A 23,686-nucleotide genomic window follows, 5' to 3' on the forward strand; every position below is an offset into this window, starting at 1 on the left:
GCCACTTTAGAATTGAACTTTTAATGCCTGTGTGCTTTGTGTTCACTGGTGATAGAGCTGAAGCAAACCTGAAAAGGAAAGCTTGCAGTTACCTTTGTGAAGTCAGGAGGAAAAGGAGTGCTGTCCTGGGCACCACAAAAATGATCTGGGATGCTGCAGTCAAAGACTTGCCCTCCCCCCACCCCCACGATCTGAATGTCCCCCACCCTGGACTGCCCAATATTGGGTGGGCCTGAATCCAGCAAGATGTACTAGAACCCTGTAGCTTATGATGGAGGCCCCAGCAAAATGGCTATAAAAAGGGGCTTGGGTGTTCGAGCAGGACACTTGGGGGATAGCGGGGTGGGGAAGATAAAAAGGAGAGACAGCCTGCCTCCCTACTGGTGAGGGGGTAGCCAATTGCTTTCTCTGCTGAGGTTGGGGCTGCGGTATGGATGAGTTGGTAGGCTTCCCTTTGGTGATTTTCCTCCATTATACCAGGCCAAAAAAAGGCAATATAGCAGAGAAAAATTCCAGTTCCTAGTCTCCAGAGGTTATGCTGTAGCTTTACAATGCACTATTCAGACAACACTCGAGTACTGTATTCAATTCTGGTCAACATGCCAGAAAAACTTATACAAGCATTGGGAGGGTGTAGAGAAGAACAACGAGACAGATCCTAAATGTAAAAAAAGGAGTGTACAATTTAGTAAAAGAAGCTCAAATTATACAACTTAGAAAAGTTAAAGGGAAGTTGATTTACGCATAAAATATTAATAATGGGACAATCAAGAACAAACAGATTACTTCAAATCCAAGCAAGAAAGTAGGACCAGAAAACAAATTTAATTGTGAAAGTATAAAAAAAATCACATTAAGAGCCAAGTATTAAAATACATGCATTTTGAAACAATTAAGGCCAAGATTAGGTTCAACTTTGATGGCCTTAGCAGCCTATTATGCACCCTGCCAGTTTCTTTTCCATTACTGTCTGTTTTGGACCCCTGAAGTTGATTTTCAACCCCTAAAAGGTTCATACACGAAGAATGGCTTCTTCAAAGAGATTCCGATAGCTTTAGGGCTGCATGGCACCACAAGTTAATGTCTGCAGGAGAGGAGAGGCAGTTATTAGTTTTGTCTAGCACAGTAAAATGTGTTATGTTTGTTTACACCAGACTGACCCCAAGAATAATTTTCACTATCCTCTAGGCAACAATCCATTGGAGTGGATTTCGCCCCTATTGTAGAACCCACACGATTTTCAATGCATTGAAATTTAAGGGGACAAAAGACCAGGGAGGTTCTACAACAGCCAGGTTATCTGCTTCACTAGATCATTCACTAAAAAGAGTCTTAAGGTTACACAATTCTCCAGGTTGTGTAGGGGTGCGGTGGGGGGGTGGGGGGGGGGGTGGCGGAGTAAGAATAAAAACGGAGATTGCGGATTAACCAGCATACTTAGTCTTTGCCAATGCCATCTTGGCACCAGCTTTTAGGAGATGCAAAAGAGCATATCCAGCTTAAATACCCCCTAATCTTATGCCCCATCTCTTTTGCTTTGGAGATTCAATTTGTACTCTCATTTGATGACATCAAAAGCTCACTTTGTGGTAATTTAGAGCCATAAGACATTAATCTGCAACAGCACAATACCATTCCTCAGTAAGTAGAATTTCTCAATAAAGCTAAACAATCCAAGAAGCATTCCAATTGTTTTTAGAAATGGCTCTGTGTTATAATATTTACACTAAGTAAAAAGGTTTCCAATGGTGGACAAATTTTGAAAGAAGTCCAAAATTAAGCATGCCCATCAAGCAATGCTCGGACTGTTATTGGAGTCCAGGAGTTCAGTTCATTTTTACAGTTGATGTGGGTTTCCTCTGAAATACCTCGAAGATGACTAGGCTCACCACATCCACATTCTAAAACATTTTTTGAGTTCTCCTAACCAAATTATTGTCAGCAGGATCACGCCAACAGGAACTGAATCATTCATAATACTCAAATACTGAATAGTCACTTCACTTGTTCTGAAATTACAACACAGACAAGATGCCCAAAAGTCCCTAATTATTTGTGCTGATTCATTTTACCATGATTACATATAGTATGAACACAGGGTACACACAACAGCCCCACTACAAGAATATTTGCGTTTTCAGTAAGAAACATCTTTTAAATATTATTGAATCGCCATCTGGCAGCGACTGCCAAGATTAGCACAGATGCTTGCATCAAATAATTGCTAAGCTACTGTATGTTCCTGAAATATGACACAGGTTAGGCTCCCTGCATACTAATTAAAATTGATCTAGTTTCTAGGATAGATAGTTCCCTCCACTTGGACCAGGTTCAATCATGGTTCCAATTGGACTGATTCAAATATAAGCTGATTCATTCGGATTTATTTTGAGAATGGGAACCAGTTACAATGATTCACTGTGGGAATAACTCACATCCGAAATAAATCTGTGTTCAGTAAGTCCTCTGCATTAGTTATCTTTTCCCAGTCTGTGGAAATAGAATCACCAAGTGAATTTTAAATGCAAGTTCGGAAGTCACAGGGAGGGACTCATTAATAATTTAATCCATCAATAAACTGTCTTAAGTACAAATACATCTTTCTAATGTTGATGTGCCTAGAATTTTTTCAATTTTTGATATGCTGGTTTTGACTAAATAAGTAATGGTCAGGAGCTCCTCCACAGATATGCAAGAGATGTTTAGGAATATTTACTTTTTATTCACTCAATTAGGAACTCTTGTTTGGTCAGATAAAAGAACATTGCACAAAGTTCCATCAAAATAGATTTTCACTATTTCTTTTAGTCAAGCAGCCTACCCCACCGCCCATTCCCCTCCAAAATAAGACTTTACAGACAACTTTTAGATGGGCACTGCTACTGTAATTAGAATTGGGAATATTGCTGTTATCTCTATCCCTAGTTTTAATGGATTTTGCTTTCAACACAATGTTACATTTTAAAAACTATAGAGGTCAGATTCATGGACGCAAATTTACATGGTTCATAACCTAGAAAATTAAGAGAGCTTCTGTTTTTTTTTGCAATGTTACAATTGCTAGCTGCTGTGGCAATAACCAATGAGAAATTAAGACATCTTTAAATGTCCAGTCCAGAAAAGTACTCAGGTTTGATGCCTGGATTGTTTGAAGTTAGTTGACCTCAGTTTGGGTGGTGATGGTGTTACAATTGCCCTCAGCCCCCAGCCCATGGAGAAAGAAAAATAAATAAAATCAGTGTTACTGCTTTTGGCTGCCATTTGCTGAAATCTACTGAAAAGAGTAAATCATATCTCGTTCTCTTACTATTTGTTGAATAACTTCTCTGCCTTGTTCCACTTCCCGCACCCCCCCGCCCCCACTTTAAATTCTGTGCTGTACCAACCCCAATTTCTCAGATATCCTCCTTCAAATTCTGTGCAGGGTAACTCATCCTTTTATTTCAATCTCCACTTGCCCCTCTCTGAATTCAGGGCAGTGGCTCACGACCACCCTCTAGGGCAACTGGGGATGGGCAATAAACACTGGTCTTGTGAACGAATAAGCCAACAAATTACGGTCTTCCTGTGCTCCCAAACTCCGTGCAAGTTCTATATTCACAGCCACCCCTCAAGCTAGTTATCTCCTGTGGCCTCTCTACTTCCTTGGACTTGATCACAGGCAAGGCCATCTCCCACCCCTTCCCTGTATCCATCAGCACCCACACCCCCTCCCACTTCCTAGTTAATCCCTGGAAATTCTCCCAGTAGTCACTCAACTACACTTTCAAACTCCCCATTGCCCAACCTTTAGCCTTCCATTCACTACAATACTTATGTAGTCAGTTTACTCAATTACTCATTCCTCCCCCCCCCCCCCCCCCTTAACAACATCCTGGGGGTCACCACTGACCAGAAACTGAACTGGACCAGCCACATAAATGCTGAAGCTACAAATGCAGGTCTGTGGCGAGTAACTCACCTCCTGTCTCTCCAATGCCTATCCACCAACTACATGGCACAAGTCAGGAATGTGATGAAATACTCTCCACTTGCCTGGATGAGTGCAGCTCCAACACTCAAGAAGCTCGACACCATCCAGGACAAAACAGCCCACTTGATTGGCACCACATCCACCACCTTCAACATTCACTCCCTTCACCACTGACACACAGTGGCAGCAGTGTGTACCATATACAGGATGCACTGCAGCAACTCACCAAGGCTCTTTTGACAGCACCTTCCAAACCTGCGACCTCTACCACCTAGAAGGACAAGGGCAGCAAATGCACGGGACCACCACCACCTGCAAGTTCCCCTCCAAACCACACACCATCCTGACTTGAAACCATATCACTGTTCCTTCACTGTCGCTGGGTCAAAATCCTGGAACTCCCTTCCTAACAGCACTGTGGGTATACCTACATCCCAAGGACTGCAGCAATTCAAGATGGAAGCTCACCACCAACTTCTCAAGGGCATTTAGCGATTGGCAATAAATGCTGGTCTTGCCAGTGACGCCCACATCCCCTGAATGAATAATAATAAAAATTTTAAAAAACACCTCCATCCTTGAAGTCCTTATCCCCAGCAAAACCTTTATACACTGTTTTCATTTCCGCCGGTGCCGCCCCACGCTTTGCTTCATCAGGTCCAATGGTTACAAACTTGAATGCATCATCTAATTTAGCTGGGCCACATCAAGTGCTATTGGACCACCCTTCTCATTTCACACACTGCTTCTTGGATGATCCTGGGGAGTAAGGACAACTTCAATTCTTTTTTCCCCCACAGCCATTCATCCCCTCAAACATTTCTCCGTGAGAAAAACTCAGACTTCTTGGTCACCAAAATTGGTGAAAACCATTCAGCTACTTCCCCCTCTTTTCCAGCAAGCCAAACCTTCCACTGTCCTAGCCTGAAAAGATTTCTCCCCCATTTCATCTTGTCCATGAAACTCACCAGTTATTCCCTTGATCCATTCCCACTAAATTACTGACCATGTAACTTATCTTCCTGTTAGTTGACAGTTATATTTCATATGTATGCTGACAACTTCCAGCTCTCCTTCTTGACTCTTCCAGTATTGCAAAATTATAGACCATTTATCTGACATCCAGTACTGGAGCAGCAGTAGTTTGCTCCAATTAAATATTGGAATGACCCAAGCCATTGTCTTCGGGGTTCCTAGCTACCAACTCCATCCCTCACCCTGGCAACTGTCTGGAGACTAAACTGTTCGCAACCTTGGTGTCATATTTGACAGAGATGAGCTACTGACCACATATTGATGCCATAACCAAGACCACCTATTTCCACCTCTGTAACATCACCTGACTCCACCCCACCTCTGCTCATCTGCTGCTGAAACCCTCATTCATGCCTGTGTTACCTCTGGACTTGACTATTCCAAAACGTTCCTGGCTAGCCTCCCACATTCAACCCTTGATAAACTTGAGGACATCCCAAACCCTGCTGCCCATGTCCTAACTGGCACAGAGTTGCATTCATCCATCACCCCTCTGCTCATTGACCCTCACTGGAGTCTGGTCAAGCAATGCCTCCATTTTGAAATTCTCACCCTGGTTTCCAAATTCCTCCATGGCCTCACCCCTCCCTATCTCTAACCTCCTCAGCCTCATAACCCTCCGAGATATCTGTGATCATCCAATTCTGGCCTCTTAAGCCTCCCCGAAATATTAATCATTCCACCATTGGTGGCTGTGCCGTCAGCTACTTAGGCCTAACCTCTGGAATTTCATCCCCAAACCCTTCTACTGCTTTTTCCTCCTTTAAGAGTTTCCTTAGAATCTACCTCTTTGACCAAGCTTTTGGTCATCTGCCCTAATGTCACCTTGTGGCTCAGTGCCAAGTTTTACTTCAACACTCCTGTGAAGTGCTTTGGGATGTTTTTATGATATTAATGGTACTATATAAATACAAGTTATTGCTGACATTGTAAATGGTTCTTTTACCCCAAATACTGTCCCTTTCCCTTTGAAAACTGTCAAATCACCTTCCTCAAAAACTCACTCTCAACCACTCTGTCCTTGCAAATTACCAACCCATCTCCAACTTCCTTTTCCCTCTAAAGTCCTTGAGCATGTTATCACTCATATCCAATCACATCTTTCCCAAAACCCCATATTTAAATGTCTCCAATCACAGCACTAAAACACTGAGCCAAATTATATCCTTGATGACTGTGGTGCACTATCCCTCCTCAAACTCTCTGCAGCCTTTCATACAGTCAACCATACCATTCACCTCCGACACCTCTTCTCTGCTGTCCAGTTCAGTGAGACTGCCCTTGCTTGGTTCCACTGATTGCACCCAAAGCATCAGCTTCTCTTTTCACATGTACACATGGTCCATTGCTGACATCATCCACAGACATAGGGTCAGCTCCCATACATTGTATGCTGACCACACCAGCTCCCTCTCTGCACCAACTGTCTTGAACCCCTTCAATGCCTCAGTTATCTGACATCCAGTTTTGGAGGAGTCATAATTTCTTCCAATAAAACATTGGAAAGACTGAAGTTATAATCTCCATATGCTTACAACAGATTCCATGCTTTCTTGGTATCCTACCTGACAGAGGATGTAGGGTCCACAGCTCCACTCAGTCACAAAAGCTGCCTCCTTCCATCTCCAACATCACCTGCCTCCAGCACCATCTCAGCCTGTCTGCTGCTGAAGCCATCACTCCTAGGTTAGACCACTCCAATATTGCCCTGGTCAGTCGATCCTCCATCCTTTGTGAACTTCAGGTCATCCAAACCTCTGCTGCCTGTGTCTTATTCTACATCAGGTTCCATTCATCCATCATCTCTTTCCTTGTTCAGCAAAATTAACACTGTTCCAGAGTGCCAAATCTCAAATGTAATCCTTGCATTTAAATCCCTCATGGCCTCACCCCTCCCTGTTGCAAATGTTCTCCAGCCCCAAAACCTTCCCAAACTCTCCAACCCTAGCCTCGTGTGTGCCCCCCTCTACTGCACCCCATCAGCTATGCCTTCAGCTGCCTAAGCCTCATTCTCTAGAATACCCTCCCTAAACTGCACTGCCTTGCCACCTCTCAATCCTCCTTTAAGAGAATCCCTTTCTTGGTCAATGTTCATAATATTTCTATCTTGGGCTCTGCGCTTTTCCTCCCCCCGATAAAAAAAAGGTGCTTTAGAGGCATTAAGTTCTTCTACATTAAAAAGTGGTCTCTACAAATGCAGTGGCGTGAGAGCAGAATCATGCTCAGATGATGCCTCTCACGCTGAATAGCCTGATAACACTTACTGCCTTGGATCCCACATGCAGTACACAACTTGGGCATGACAATGAGGAACATTGACCAGGATCATAGGAAATGGATCATAGCAAGAGTCAGTACCTTCAGTAAAGACGGCAAAGGCTAATAAAATGAATAAACTAAAAATATACACATTAATAGTTTGTGCAGGACTCCATTTTCAAAAGCAAACAAGATTTGAGAGGGGCCTTCAAAAGGAAGACAATATACATGAAAAAATAAGAGGCAAAAGTGAAGGGCTGAGGAGGAGCTGAACGTAGAGCAGCTGTTCACATTAACTTTTTTATTATTCAGATTTAGCAACATTTAGAATCTACAGGATTTAGATTCATTAATTTAAGCGCATCTGGCTGGCCACCTGTTGCACTCAGTTAGCACACATTAGTTAGTGTTGTGTTCAAGTCAGTGTAAAAAGCATAACATTTTACACAAATATGTTCAAATATGCACAGTAGACAGTTCATACAGAAATGTGGTGAACCATTAAAATTAAATATTTAATTATTGGTGAGTCAGTAACTGTCCTAATACTGGAACTGCTCAGCTATCAACTCTCAACAGAAATCCAAGTATTTCTGGAAGTGGCCTGTGGTACAGTATTAGGGACTTTCTGACCATTAAGTTAAAATAAAAAAGGGCTTCCTCACACATACTTTACTAGTATTTATTATTTTTGTTAACATTTTTCATCTTGCAGCCTGCTCACCACCACACATACTTCTGACAAAGAGTGGGATTATGCAGACCGCAGACAGACATCGCTCCGATCAGTTGATTTGAGATTGGCACCTGGGCAGGGTTTTTCCCTCAAGAATGAACAAAACGTTGACAAAAATGTCAAATAAAAATTTATACTGGGACAAGACATTTGGCAGTTTAGAAACTAAACCATATCTATCTCAGACTGTAGCAGCTATCACCCCAGCTCAGAGTGTCCCTGGTTGGCAGAGTTATTCACTTCTAGCAGTTCTCAAAAAATGGTTCAAACCATAACAGGCAATGGCCGCCAGTGTGCAAGATCCAAAAGTGCCACTAGTCTGAGGATTGACATTTAATGTTCAGAAATGTAAGGTAACCCATCTGCAAATGACAAATCAATGAATCATACTAGGGTGTTGAATAATTAGAATGTGGTAATTTACCAAAATAGTGAAAGTGTCATCACATTGTCAGGCAACAATTCAAGAGAAGGGAGAATTTCATGATGTACTAGTAGAGCTGTGGGTGAAATTTTCCCTCTGTTGACCAATAGGTGAAAACCCAGCTTGGATTGCCAGTCTAGAAAAGCAGTAGTGGTAAGTGTATGCTATAAATAAAGAATTTGTAAGATGACAGTTGGTAGCATTATATCTAGTTGTGGTTACATAGAAAAAAAATACCCATCTAGTGGGTAGAATCAGGTACTGCAAATGTACAAGGTCTCGGCATACAGGTGCAGCACAGTGGAAGGAATCTGGTATTACAGTATAGGAAACATTCCCTAAATTTTATTAGTTGACATTAAAAAGGTTGGTGAAAGGAAGAGAAAAAAGTAAAAAAATAATGGTAAAGAAAGTAAATGGTCTGGGAGCAGAACAGGTTTTTGGATAACATTGTACTAAACTATAATATGATCGTTAAGTGTTTCAGCTCATGGTTCCCCATGTGCTGAGTCCCAGTCACTGGTCTCTTGCTGGGAAAAACCATGAATGAACATGTCTGGTGCTTCCCTATAAAAGGAGGGAGCAAAAACAAAAAGCATGGCACTCTGGATTTCACCAAGAGTAACCAGCTCTAGATTAGCACTGCAAGAGGTGGTAAATAACCAGATGTACTCGTCAGAAATCACATACAGCTGCAGCAGAAGACCAAAAAACAACAAATGGATTAATGTCTTCATTCAAAAAAAAAGTCCTTGACAGATAATTTTTGGCTTGGAAAGGGAGAAGATCCAGAAGTATTCATCACTTTCAATGCAATGATGCCATATCTAAATGACACAAGATGAGTTCGGATTGATTTGAATGATTTGTACACCCAAAAAATCCGATAAATACTTTTACATGAAACCTTTAAGGCAATGGTTCAGGTAAGTACAAGAATATTTAGCGTGCTTGACAATCAGGGTCATTGACACTGAAGTCAGGTGTATAGCATCATTTACTACACATTACTAGCACTCACAAAAATTGCTTTTTGTTGCTAGGATTCTCACACTGATATCAATGATGATTAGAATATTTCTCCATCTTAGTCACCTCCAGACAGTATCAAGCATGAGCAGCTGAAATTTAACACAAGCAAATGCAACAATGTCCCATCTAATATGTCTGAGCGATTGACTTCAACTGCAATTTCAGAAAAGCAAGGCCAATTTAGCCTTTCACCATTCTAGGGTGGATAAAATGAGTAGCATGCCTTGTGGTGTGGAGATTAAACGAGAGACTAGGCAGTATTTTCCATACCGTTACAGTATCTTCTCACCATTGAGTAATAAAAATGATCAGTGCACTAAATAGAATTTCTGTTGCTAATCACTCCTTCAATTGCAGAAGAATGCTCCCTACTACACCATTATCCACACTAGCCAGTCTTATAGGCATGGAGCATCTGACAGAGATATTACCAATTACATCAAAATTATGGACAACTTTTTGCCGGAACGGAGTTGTAGCCAAACTCATTTCATTCTTACAATCAACTGAAAGGGAATCTTTATCTTTGACCTGGCTTCAAACTGAAATGCCAAAAGGTGAAAAGACACTAGTTTTCTGGGTCATCCAGTCTTTGCAAGCAAGATGTTTTGCTTCATTCCTGTGTAAAAATAGTATACCAACTTCAGAGAGAAAAAAATTGAGAAACTTTAACTCCAAAAAGGAACTGATGGTGCACTACTCCATGGGGCTTTTACAACCAATGAGAAAGTTAAAATGGAATGTCGAATAGTGTGTAGTGTAGTCAGGAAGAATGAAGAAATTGCCTTAAAATCTCAATGATTTTCAATGTGCATGTCTGCGCCCAGCCACTAATATTGTATTCGCCATCATGAAATGCCAGGTGGCAGACCAGGTTTATAGTTATCTTCCCATCACCATATGGTGAAGCATTTCAGCGTGATTTCCCAAATTTCCTTCCTTTTCCCTCCTATAGATGAGGGAGATTAAGATTCTTCATAGAGATTCTGGGAGTAAATCCGCCTCCCATCACTCTGTGGCCACAGGCCAGAACATGGCTATTGGTTGCATCTCTCTATTTACTTCATGTGTGATGCTTGTACCAAGTCTGGCATTTTGCTTTCTATATGGAAGTGGGTAAATTGCCACCACAAAATGGAGCATAAAGGAGTGAGCCAGAAGACTGAAGATCTCCCATGAAATCACACGGAAACTGATCTCAAAAGGCAATCCCTGAAATTGGCAATATCCCAAGTTATTCTTGTCACATCCCAATATTAACAGCATCACCAATGGTTTAGAACAGATTCTACTCTACAGTGACTACCCAAACATGCAGTTCACTGCACTGACTATGCCTTTTAATAGAAGCACCTGCTAATAATCCACAGCAGTCTAGTCTTAGCATCAATCTTTGTAATGTGTAAAAATAAAGGAAATTTCAAAAAATTTAAATTATTTGACTATTTTCCAGTATAAAAAATTGGCCAAAGGGCATGAAAAACAATTTTAGTTGATAACTACATTACTAGTGAACAGATCAGGGGGATCATGAATAGAATAGGTCATAAACAGGTAAGACACACAACCAATGCTGGAGGTAACATTATGATGGAGATAACACTAACCACGGTGGACTGAAAATTATTATTACTCAGCCAAAGTGTCATCATCTTCAGCTGCTTCATGGCTTGCTCTGTGTATCAACTTATGTGGGAAGAACTCACACTTCCACCCATTAAATTCTATGAAATTACACCCCCACCCATTCTGTAGAACATTACTCATTTAGTAGGAGGCCCTTCCTCCACAACTTTTATCAACCATACTAGCTGGAGAAGCTTCAAACCAAAAGCACAGTGAGGCCCCTCCAATGGATCATGCTTAGTTGGTATGAAAAGACAAAGATGCATTTTTGTTGGCCAACAATGAATTTAATTGGTGTTAAAGTTATGCTTGTTTAGAACTTTGAAATTCAAAAATTCCATGATACTGCACACAAGCCCTCATAATGGCTCCGTCATTAAACTGACTGATCACAATGCCATTTTTAACACAAGTGTGAGGTGACATATTGAGTCAGCAGAATTCCTAACCATGAACTTAGTGAAAGCGTGACTCAAATACCCCATGTGACCTACAGTAATCCTTGGCCTGAGCAGATACCACTTTGGTCCCTGTCATACAACGTGCAAAAACCATTTAAACACTTAAAACTAATCTGACCTAAATGAACAAGGCAGACAAGGTTCCTGCAGGGTTAAGAATCATATCTATTGCACAATAAGCAGAAGACTAGCTGGTGCAGCAGCCAACTGAGTAAATAAATCCTTTACTTTCAATATTAAAAAAACTTCACTAGGGCAAAATTTTAAAGCGAGTACCATGACCCCAAAAATCTGTGGGCCAGGATCCCGGCAGCTATACTAGCACCGACCTCAATCGGTCGGATCAGTAGGAGAGCATCTCATCTGCATATCAGCCCCATGCTAGTAGAAATTCCAGTGCCAGGCCACACCAGGGGTGTGGGATGCCCAGGCCCTTTGCCAATCAGCACCCTGTGTACAGAGGGGGCAGAACCCAATTTATTTATTTTTTAAATGCCCAATTTTCAGGAACTCAAGCCTGGCCTGGAATCTCACAGTGTGTCTCATTCTTTGACTTGCAAGGTGTAGGTGGGAACTGTACCCTGGGAACTTGCAACTAATTTGTCTTTTCTGGGTCTTGTCCTTTTTCTAAGCAGAATTGCAGAAGTCTGGTGGAACTGCCAAGGAAACCTGGCCACTACATATTCTACATCCATGAAACTTCAAAAGTTACTTGTATTCTTGAAACTCATTAGTTCGTTCTGGAATCACTCATACAATATTTTCTGCAGCCCTTTTACAAGTTGTGACCCTCTGTAGGGATCACATTCAACTCAGCTGATCATCCAGATGGGTGCTTACACAAACAGAGGAAATGTTAAACCTATACAAATCGTTGGTTCGGCTGGAGTTAGACTATTGTGTCCAGCTTTGGACATCTTAGGAAAGAATGTGAAGACCAAGGAGAGGGTACAGAAGGGATTTATGATAACTGGGCTGAAAAGCTTTAGTTAGGATGAGAGTAGTGAAATTGGGGCTCTTTTCATTAGAACAGAAAAAGTTAAGAGGACACCTAATGAAGATGTTAAGAATTATTTTTTTAAATCCTATTTACCTCAAACAAGGTTTCATTATTGTAACCAGAGGAGCAGAATTTAAGATAATCACCTAAAATGGAAGATGTTGGGAGCAATATTCATTTATTTACTTTTAAAACAGAAGGTTGTTAGGACATTGGCTACCCACCCTACTGGAAACAGTGATGGAAGCAAAATCCATTATAGTTTTTTTTTAAAAAGAGAAAAACTTGAAAAATAAAAGATAATTAAAAATGTATGGAGAAAATGTAGGGCAATGGAATTAAATGGATAGTTCTTTCAGAAAGCCAGCACAAGTGTAATGGGCCAAATGGCCTCCTGTTATAAAATTAGAAGATTCTATGGTAGTTTCATGCGACCTCCAAGAAATTATGCTAGGGGCCTGTGGCAGTGGATGTACCATTAGGTTCACCCACTTCAAACAAGGTCAAGCCACTGGCCGTGTCCGACGCGCCCGCAAGCTTAATGATCTTTGTGCCACATACAATGTACAACCAAGGTACAGAGTGCTTAATTTATTATCTCTTAAGTTTGTTACACTTTCTTGTGCAAGTGAGAGTGTTAGATTGTGTGTGGGCAGTGACATGGGTGTCATCAACATTATGAATAGTGCCCGATTTTCCTGTTCCCTAGTCCTAATGTGTGGGAGTTGTTTTCGCAATTTTAGGCAATCTTCTCATTTGGCACTAGGTGTTAAAAAAATATTCAAAGTCAATTTAAATAAGGGCATGCTGGCTTTGGTTGTCTTGAAGGCTTGCTTTTCATTCATATTGCCCAAAAGGCAAGGGTTCCTTACCACCATTAAAAACTATTTTTTAAATATGATTCCCTTCTACATGCAAATCAGAAAGGTCAAATGTTACTACAATTATGAATTGTTCCTATAGTTTACAGGGAGCAAAAAGAAAGCATGTTTTGGACTATTTTTGCTAACATTCCTCCCAGCAAAAACTGAATGACAGGTAGCTTGGGAGTGCTGTCTGCCTCTTCATGGACAGTCATGCACTCCTTTTCCTGGCATTAACTGCCAATCTGCAAGGGAGTGACAATTAAACTCTTTCACACAAATTGAAACTGAGGCACCTTACATGGGATTGGACCACACCTTTAATAAGAGTATATACAGTTATTGACGCCAAGGCCCTGACAGTTTCTGTAATGGTTGTTGGGAGCTCCACCCTTAATCATCAGGCTTATCTTAAACTAACTTCTTTTATTGCTGCTCTTTTATTATTCTTTTCCTGTTCAACGCTTTAGCTTACAGGTAGCTATTAGGCTGCCTGCAAATTCTCGTTTCATTTTGACCCCTGTACCCCTGTGTTTCCTAATCATCCCCTCCCTCACCAAATACCATAACACCATTACAATTGAGTCCAACTAGATTTACAAGTATTACCCAGTAACCCTTCAAGTACTGAAGTCTTCCAACCAGAGAAAAACAGAACAAGGTTAGTTTTCCACACCTAAATGCTCATAAGAAATGCTACATGATTCTCCAAGCCTCTTTGACTACACTTTGCAACATTCAGCATTGAAAGTTACACAAAGCCCATAAGAAAATTCACATGACTATAACAATGCTTTTAAAGCTATGAAACACATGGCACCCAAAATTTTAACATAAGGCAATCAGACCAACCCACATGTCACAACAGAGTGCAAGTTATTACACCAGTACTGACGGGCAGCTTACACATTGACAATTCACTACAATATAAACAAATCTACTTTTGTTTTACTTGAAAGTGTATTTCAAATGTAATCTATACAAAACAGTTTCTAAATGATTTAGTACAATATTTGCAATATTGAAGGAAAACTATAAATTACTGAGGATTTGTTCACTCACCCAGTCTGATTAAGTCATCTCTACAGTCAGGCATTCTTTCATCAGTATTTCCTCATGGCAGGCTGCTGTTAGTAGCTGGAAGTCCCCTCCGTTACACTACTGCCTTTTTAAAAAGTTTTAAACAAATCTTGCTACTGGATGACACTTCTGGTTACTGCTGACACGTGAACTCTTTAAAGAAACGATTTTCATTCCTGTTCAACAAAAAAAAACAGAAAAATAAATAAGTAAAAAAAGAGAAAAACCTCAGACCACACATGTCGCTGCTGGTGGTGGTTTAAAAGCATTTCTTTTCACTTTAACTAGGGAACAAATCTTAACGTGCCGGTTAAAACTCAATCACCCTGCACTGTCGCTGAGTAATCCAAGTCCGAGGTGACTACACTGTCTGCTCTGGTTGTGGCCAGTTGCAATGACAATGCTGCTTCTGATACATGACTGGCTTCCCTCAGCTTTGTCGGCGCGAGCGAGCGACTGACTGTAGCGGAGGAAGGCTCCAGGCAGCTCAGAATAGAGACACGGCTGTTCTTATAGACAAGCGCCAATCGCTGAGTCTCACCCAATACTCAGTCTGCCAATCACATGACCAATCCCTACACATTACACAAAGTTCTCAATCAGGGGCTAGGCTGGGGTTAGGAAAAGGCCATCCATTCAAAAAAAAAAGGCAGAAAACGCCCAGGCTATGCCTACAGCCGCTACAAGCAGGAAACTCCCCTGCCTTATACATAAGAGGAATGGCCTTCATCCAAATAAGGGAAACGTCTGGCGGTATTTGAACGATCCCCCTACACGGGGAGTACATCCTGAAATGGGCCTACAACTTCCAATGCAGCCATTATCCCATTTATTTTCCCTCATCCTCAAATAATCTGGCAGGATTATTTAACACTATTGATATCAACATGGTATGGTTACTCAGTCAACGCATAAAGGGTGCACAGTGGGGGTGATACAGTGAGATTATTCCACAAATGACAGTTATTTGTGGTTTATGACGGATTTATTCCTAAATGGGAGAACCTGTTTCCAACTCTATTCTGTTGAAACCACATAAAAATGTAGGCATTAGTTTCAGTTTAGCCTACATTTAAAAAGTTAGTCGTAAGTCTGTAACTACATAGTTAGAGTCCTTTTATACATCTGTGTGCTATAAGAAAGCTACTTTGACTCCACAATGCTTACATTAAATAGACAATTATAATTTAAATAAATGTAAATAAAATAACTGCTATATGACTAACTGCCCCATATTATGTCAAGCTCATCAACAAGTTAATGGAATATTTTACTGCAAAACACGACAAACCCTCTCTTTACAAAATACCAAACTGAATCTGACCTGCAGCCTCAATGAAGATAATTTCAAACAAGATAGTGACATTCAGCCCCAAATTACAACTACATATGGATAGTTAATAAAATTAACTAGTCCATTACAACTATATAACACTTTTGTGTCACTTAGCAGCTATTACCAAAACCACCCTAAGTAAACACTGCAAGGGACTGAGATAGCACCAATGCAGAAACTTCATTGTAATAGTATTCTACCCTCTGAACATAGAGTCCATTACTGGTTGTAACATGCTGCTTAGGCAGGTGCTTTTTTCTTACATTCTATCCTCCTTTTAATTTTTTTTCTCTGACGACGTGTGTGTGTGTGTGTGTGGTGAGGTGGGAGCTGGGTGGGTAGAAAATGGTTATGTGTCACTATCCTGCCTGAGTTCCAGAAGCTCTTTGGGATGGAGGGTATAAGAAAGGGACTTTTTTTTTAAATGGAGACTATAATAATGAAAAATTTGGCATTTAGAAGAAAGAGTCGCCAGTGTGTCTTGTCATTTTAATCTTGATGATCTCATGCACAAATGAAATGATTATGTGCAGATAAAAACCTGTTTGTCAAACAATATTTTAGAATGAGAGTGCCTCTTTAAATAAAGTGACAGCAGATCTAGGGAAAACTGATGCCACCTTGAGAGTAAATTTACATGTCAGATCTCAAATATAACAAATCTTTTTACAAAATTTGCATCTTTGTTTCTTGTTTTGTTTGAACAGAAACTAACAAGCAATTTCTAGAATCAGTAATAATACATACCAACTTAAATTCAATCCAGGTATCAATACTGTTCAATCACAGCTTCTCTAGTGTTGCTGTTCTTCCTATAATTGGGCACTGGTGATCTGGTTAGTTTAACACACAGCACTGCAACTGCCAGCTTCAAAGAGAGTTAAAGGGCTTTCTACTAGGACTGAAGCGTAAACAAGAGGGGGCTGCTTTTGGGGGAGGGAGTGGGCAGCGTCTGAATCATGTGTGATGTGTCACTGAGGTTTTGAGGCAGATGGAGTGCATTTCATGCAGTACAGTTTGTTTTGCAGTAGGTTAAATTAAGTAAAGATGTCAGAATAGCATGAATCAGTCTAATTACTCCATACAGAGCTGTGCAGCATATTACACGCAGTTACTGCAACACTTGATATCCAGATAGCCAGTAAAGAACAAATGAGGTACACAGTTACAACTTAAAGGTGCACTGTCTTCATAAAAAAGTGTAGCAAATCTTAGTTTTTAAGTTGACAGGCTGAAGTGCCAGAAAAGCCATGTATCATTTTAACTACTCGCATCACATGCCAATGACAAGATGTGTTTAAAATTACTTATCACATCACATGTTTGTTTACAAATAAAAAAAGTCTGCTAAATTCTTTCCTTTATAAATGCTGTCCTATTAAGTATTATGGGGTTTAAAAAAAAATTAAAACAAAATAAAAAACATAAGTACATATTTTCATTACATCTCAAAATTTCTTCTCACTTGATTGCAGGTGGATAGTTAGGGACAAAACTTTGCAGAGATTCCACTCGAATTTCTGGTTGATGTGTAGTATGCACCATTCATGAGTATGATGACAGATTCTGTCCAAACATTGGACAAAACTGTAGCCAATCACTGGATGACTACACAAAATAACTAATTGCTTCTGTCCTCCAATTTTGTACTTTGTCAAGAAGCTAAATATTGGCTGGCTGTCTAATGCCTCATCTGGTAAATATACTCCCCAGCAGGATTTTGAGCCATACAGGAGCAGGAAAGTCCAAGGTTTTACCTCCTATCTCTGCTGAGCTAGAGGCATTTCATAGTGACCATCATAGGCTGATTCTAACCTCACTCAACATCCATACATGTGCGATTTCAGAGAAGGCTGGATAGTGAACAGAGCTGTAGCCCTGAGAAATGTTCACTTTCCTAACATATGCAGCCAACTGTAGCCACTACCTCCACTCTGCCTAAGATCAGTTGCAAGTTGGGGATTGAATCTAGGACTTTAGTAACCCAGATAACTTTACACATCATTTATTTCCTAAGTCATCAACAGGAGCCCCTGTTAAAAATCTTAGGTGGCATATGCCTTAGAGAGTTCTAATAGTGGAGTAATAAATTCTTCACGGCAATTTTACTTCTGGTGTTACTTACTTCAGCCCCCAAGTTATCTTCAACCTAACCAAAGACTTAGCTGTTCAGTGAGGATGGATAAAGAATTTAAAATAAACCATATTGAGAGGACTTAAGTATGTTGTATCCCTTTTTTGAAAAGAAAATCTGAAGACACTGTGTGTGGGATTAAACTAGGAGGAATTTCCTCTTTCCTATCCATAATGCCTCTGTGGGTGCACATCTGCACATTTTGTATCATCTTAACCTCAAAAATATTCCTCCTTTAAACAACGAATACATGCGAGCACCATTCACCACACTTGTCTGCAGTAAACCAAATTGAATTTTTTTTAAAAATAAGATGCAGCAACAAGTCCTTGCCACACGATCATGTGTTGCTGGCATTTGGGTAACATCACTGCAGCGACAGCTCAGAATGGTCCCACTTCTTGTTCTCTTACCTGTGGCCACTGCAGGGTGCAGAATCATTTCATTTGTTTTCAACTTACTTGTCTATAGATTTATGTCAGCACCTGCCAGTAGTCAAGATAGGGCATATAAGAAAAGGGTTCACTTCCCATAATTATTAAAACGATGCTGTGTCCTGCTACCTTCAGGGATCTGTGGATATTCACTCTTAGGAGGAAGTAAGGGGCCTTGGAGTGAATGTCCACAGATCCCTGAAGGTTATAGGACAGGTCAATAAGGTGGTTAAGAAGGCATATGGAATCCTTTCCTTTATTAGCTGAGGTACAGAATAGAAGAGCAGGGAGGTTATGCTGGAACTGTACAACTCATTGGTTAGGCCACAACTTGAGTAGTGTGCACAGTTCTGGTCACCTCATTACATAAAGGATGTAATTGCACTAGAGAGGGTACAGAGGAGATTTATGAGGATGTTGCCAGGACTGGAAAAATGCAGCCATGGGGAAAGATTTGGATAGGCTGGGGTTAATCTCCTTGGAACAGAGAAGGCTGAGGGGAGATCTGATTGAGATGTAAAAAATTTTGAGGGGCCTGGATAGAGTGGAGGTGAAGGGTCTATTCACCTTAGCAGAGAGGTCAATGATGAGGGGGCATAGATTTAAAATGATTGGTAGAAAAATTAGAGGGGAGATGAGGAAAGACTTTTTCACCCAGAGGGTGGTGATGGTGTGGAACTCACTACCTGAAAGGGTAGTTGAGGCAGAGACCCTCAACACATTCAAAAGGAGTCTGGATATGCACCTCAAGTGCCGTAATCTACAGGGCTACAGATCAAATGCTGGAAGGTGGGATTAGAATAGGTGGATCGTTTTTCAGCTGGCACAGACAAGATGGGCCAAGTGGCCTCTTTCTGTGCCTTAAACGTTCTATGATTCTATTCTTTCTATGATTCTAAACTTTCTAACTGGGTAAACATTTTAAAAAATATACGTTGTGACCTGTGGAGAAGTGGAACAAAAAAAGACTGTACACTCCTCCTGCCTCAGTCGTAACAATAGCAGCTCAAAAATGAAATCAAAGGAAGCAACTGTTCTGTGAAATTAAAGCTCCTGTAGGTATTCAGTGCAGTTGACTGCCTGGGTACCTGAAAGTCTACACACGTTTGGGTTAATTGACATGGGTACCTCAGGAAATAATTAAACTGGATATGTAATCATCTGATTGGATAGACTTCATCGACATGATTCAGAATTGAAGGAAATGCTGGGATTAAACATGGGTGGTGTGTTGAGAAGTGAAGGTCAGGTCTACCTGGAATTGGCCAGGACTGAGCTTTGGTTATTTTTGACTGGGTTTTCAGATGCACATATATACCTGGCAGAAGGGGGAGAAGAGGGTGAGAAAAACACACCTGCCCAAGCTGCTCAGTTTAAGTTATCCTTTATGCTGGCTAGTCACAGAGTGACATTGATGGTATTGTGGAGAAGTCTGGGATCCACACAGATCTGCCTAACATTATTGGATTCAACAAATTGTCTTAACCACTGTAGCATCACAGGCTCAAAAGCTTTCATGAACTCAGAGCAAAAAGCTTCCAATGATTAGCAATTACTGAAAAGCAGACAAATAGGTACATTAGACCAACAACCAAGTGACAGATTGGCATTATGCCAGCTCATTTGTATAATCTACAGTTTTAACATTTAAGCAGTTGCTTATGTACATTTGGGCAGATTTACAAAGAAGAAAAAATAGAAAATGGCATGCAATAAAGCAGGAGAAAAATATTCCTCTGTGCACAAAAATATAGCAAAATCTTAAAGCACATTTATAAAGAATGCACTTATAATGTTGGTACACCTGAAACAGAGGAAATCAGATTGGAAATACTGTATGAATCCTTAAAAGGCTCCCATTTCCTCACAGGAAAGCTTTCTGAAATGTAAAGTACCCAGGTGCTATCTGTGTTGAAAAAACATATGATGCCAAGGAAAGTTTACATGGCAGAATATACACCTACAACTATTAATTTAGATTTTATACCTTTATTAAAACAAAAAGTTAAAACATTACATTTTTGCATTCAATACAATTGGTGATAAAATTATAGAATTGCATCAATCATTATTTCATGCTCTGGTTTATAAATGTAAGAGAGCATTACAATTTTATCATGTGACTTCATCACCCCTTTAACTGATCCAGCTGTAAAACCTCACCAATTGCTGTACAATTCAAACCACGAGACCTCATTCTAATCTTTTACCACTCACAAACACATGTACATGACTTCTTTTTCAATTTTATTTGGTCCATCCCACGATTAACAAGTTGTCTGAACTGATTGAAAGTTTATTAAAATTGACATGGTCCACTTGAAAAGGAACTGAAGCTTTGACCATGTCTCTCTGAACTGCTGTTGAACTCCTGACAGCTTATCACATGACTTTTTTATTTAAAAAAAAGCCCATTTACAATAGGGTCCTTATGGGCACATTTTTGCGCCTCAGTTTGCTTATTTGGGGTATATTCTGTCCGCTCATAGTGTGAACTCTTACATGCAGTTCATTGGTCAATTGCCCACATAGCTCAGTCCAAACTCTCATGTAGGTCATGGGCCATTCCCAATGTTGTAATTCAAGGTGGCTACAATTGTAAAGAAACTGTTAAAAAAAGAATTCTTTCAGTCTTTACAGCTCATCTTCTGAACCCAGTACAATACCAGCAGCTTTAGGACAATTGCCCAGGACCCCACTAGGCTAAATTAGGTCACAACTAGAGAAGTGGAAAGCATAGAGTAGGCATAGCCCACACTTCAGTCTTTGTCTGGGGCCCCCATGGGCCCAACGCCAGTGTTGCCTAAAGCTCATTGCTCTTCAGACTTTAGACTTATAATTTTAACAGAGAAAATAAAATACATTTTCTGTAGTTCATCAGCAAAAACATTGCTGGAGCTAAAATTTACTTTACTAATGACTAGAATAATCATGCTCTGGTGAAGAGCAACTATTTTTTAAAAGATGCAAAAAATAGCGAAAAACAGACAACTCAAATATTTACAATGTGAAAATAGCAAGTTTTTACAGAGCTTAGATGACCCAAATATATTTGATAGTAGTTTAGTGGAAAGGGGACTTGCATTAAATACAGAATTAAGAAATAAGTTACTCTGTCACACAAGGGCTTTGCCTCCAGGAATCCAGGCAGGCAGTATCTCTAGCCCACGTTAATGGACAGTCAGTCATGGAAAAGATGACTGACAACATATTCAGACATTACACAACACTTTTGGATGTTTTCAGGTTCTGCGGTTTATACATTACTAACATTCTCTTTCGTTTTAGACAACGAAATACAACATTGCTTGTTTTTGGTACTGGGGAGACTTTATATAAAGTTCCTCGAGGCCAGGTTACCAATTTTCTCAGACCTGTTTCAACTTTGATTAAACTGAATTTATTTACAACATTGTGTGCCTTTTTGTCATGTTCCATTACAGTGAGAAATGGTGTCTGCAACAATTATGCGTTTAAAAACATGAATAATTGCACTTATAGCAAAATATTTGAAAACAATAAACCAAATAGTACACTTCAAGGTTGTTTCTTTTAATCCACTATTGTCCAAAAGAAGTGTACAGGCATGAGAAAACTGAATCCTGGAAATCTGAGAAAGACAGTTTAATGTTTGGGTGCAGCCCTTCATCAGAAAATGGGAGAAAGTTCTGATAGCAAGTCACACCCAAAACAAAACATTGAACTGTCATTCTCCTTCAGATGGTGACTGACACGCTGGGGGTAACTATAACCTAACGAGTCACAGAATCTTACAGCACAGGAGGAGGATATTCAGTCCATCAGCTCTGTGCCAGCACTTAAGGAGCTGCCCAGTTTAGTCCTACACCCCAGCTTTTTCCCTACAGCTGCACAAATTAGCTCTCTTAAAGTACATGTCCAATTTTTTTTTTTTTAATTCATTCATGGGATTTGGGCATCGCTGGCTGGGCCAGCATTTATTGCCCATCCCTGATTGCCCTCGAGAAGGTGGTGGTGAGCCGCTTTCTGAACCGCTGCAGTCCACGTGGGGTAGGTACATCCACAGTGCTGTTCGGAAGGGAGTTCCAGGATTTGGACCCAGTGACAGTGAAGGAACGGCAATATAGTTCCAAGTCAGGATGGTGTGTGACGTTCCCATGCATCTGCTGCTCTTGTCCTTCGAGGTGGTAGAGGTCACGGGTTTAGAAGGTGCTGTCTAAGGAGCCTTGGTGCCTTTTAAAGATTCCCATGGAACTGATTCCATCACCCTTGGTGATTCCATTTTTCACCAGCACCTCCAAAAGCATTGCATGAGAAATAAAATTCAGCCAGCACAAGATGAGCAGTACCAATTATTTATATCCCCAGAAACAGAATGTCTCAACTCCAACTCTTATCAAGGCAGAGAAACTGAAAATATATTAATAAACCAGGTGGGAGGTGAATTTAAAAAGCAGGCAATCTTGAGAGATGAACAGCTGTTGGTAGGAGGCAAGACACCAGCTCATGATTGTGTAATATCTAAGTGACTGTTTTTTGAAATTCAACATTATTGGGAATTGATGGGCCATTCGGGGACCTTGTACCCCTCACACACACACTCAAGACAATTTCTGTTTGTTTCTCTAGATCATTCAGGAAGAGCCACAAAGTTAGATTGCTATTACCTTATCAACTTAAATAAAAAGTTACACTCAAAGTATAATCTTATAAAAGTTTTTGAATTTAAACTACAGACTTACTAGTTACAAAACAAGCCGTGGGCTGTGTCTTTAAAAGGTGTCAGGAGGAAAAGCAGCTGAAGTAACTATAATCCCCACCCACTGTCGCTTACCACAAAAGCCCACGCAATGCAGCACACCCAGCATCCTGCAGGACACAACTCCTGTATTCGGCAATGGAAACTCAGGATATAAGACCACAGCAGCCCCTGAGAAGCCCCTGGCTAGCCTACCAGCAACGATTCACTGACCCCTGCCCATTTGGTCACACTTCCCCCTTATATCCTGTGAGTGGGCTGGCAGTCCTTCTCAATGCTTCCCACAGCACCACCAGAATGCAGCAACCACCCTTATCCTGGAAATTACAAGTCTGATCTTTTAAACATTCCATTCTACTTCAACACCGACAGAGCTTCCTGCTAATACACTCCCTTTTATGACAGGCCTTTCACTCCCAGCCACCAATTCCAGCTGTTAAATAACTCAGAATAGGCCAATGTGATCACATCTTTAACTCTTGAGGTTCCAACCACACATGGAAGACTTGAACATTTCTGCACATGAAACATAAGTTAACTTATTTACAATAACAC

The 23,686-nt window shown here is 40.5% G+C and overlaps 2 long non-coding RNA genes across 5 annotated transcripts in view; both read right to left on the reverse strand.

Annotated features, from left to right (window-relative positions):
- The window catches only part of LOC137374493 (uncharacterized), a 40,878-nt gene that overhangs the window by 12,643 nt on the left and 4,549 nt on the right, over positions 1-23,686 (reverse strand). For 3 of the 4 annotated variants that reach the window (XR_010975829.1, XR_010975827.1, XR_010975830.1), the window contains exon 2: positions 14,472-14,665. This is a non-coding gene — a long non-coding RNA (uncharacterized lncRNA). Of the gene's footprint in view, positions 1-14,471; positions 14,666-14,814; positions 14,940-23,686 lie in introns of those variants that run through there. The other variant, XR_010975828.1, reaches the window with a different exon arrangement.
- Positions 807-2,491, reverse strand: LOC137374494 (uncharacterized). The gene is made up of 2 exons (XR_010975831.1): positions 2,436-2,491; positions 807-1,084 (listed from the first exon to the last, which is right to left on the reverse strand). It is a non-coding gene; the product is annotated as an uncharacterized lncRNA (long non-coding RNA).

Source organism: Heterodontus francisci, chromosome 10 (assembly GCF_036365525.1).
Source record: "Heterodontus francisci isolate sHetFra1 chromosome 10, sHetFra1.hap1, whole genome shotgun sequence".
NCBI classification, from domain to species: domain Eukaryota; kingdom Metazoa; phylum Chordata; class Chondrichthyes; order Heterodontiformes; family Heterodontidae; genus Heterodontus; species Heterodontus francisci.